Genomic DNA, 690 nt, shown 5'->3' on the forward strand with positions numbered 1-690 from the left:
ACCTGGCTTCCTTCTCACAACCTTACAGTTTGTGTGGAATCCCACTAACCCTCCAATGTTCCCAGGGGGCTGGGTAGCTTTGGTTCAAATCCTGTGGCCTCTTTGAGCATAATATGTGAGGTGAATAGCCACTATTTTATTAAGCCCGGGCTTAATTTGGGAATTAAACTGAAGTCAGGCTCATTCAAATATTTATGGAGCTGGCAAAAAGCACAATAGAAGGAGTATTTGCTTCATTTCTATGATATACTACTAACAGGCGGGGAGGCTCCACATTTTGCCCACTGTGGCACAAAGCTGTTAATATGCCTATATTTTTTTTTTTAAAAAATCTAAGTTCATGACTTTGTTGTGTCCTTTTCCCAAATCGTGGATGTGTATTTATTTATTTGATTTCTATATAGCTAACCCTCTCATTTTTATATGACTCTAGGTGGCTTACAGTGAAATAAATAAAATAACATAAACATAATGAGTAAAAAAATAAAACACATTAGTAACAGGGCATTATCTAACCAATCGTTTATACAGCCAAGAGATGGGCTCTATGCCATACTCCTAGACTCACGCACAAAACCCTCCATTGCTCTGTAGTATTTGTGTGACATGTGGAAATTCAACAGGAAAAATGTTGGGATGATGATGTACACAGCTCCCTTCTGGGAAATTTTGGCTAAGTTGCATGCTGGT

The sequence above is a fragment of the Pseudonaja textilis genome, chromosome 2, assembly GCF_049901715.1.
Source record: "Pseudonaja textilis isolate UNSWEBS1 chromosome 2, rPseTex1.2, whole genome shotgun sequence".
In the NCBI taxonomy this organism is placed as follows: Eukaryota; Metazoa; Chordata; class Lepidosauria; order Squamata; family Elapidae; genus Pseudonaja; species Pseudonaja textilis.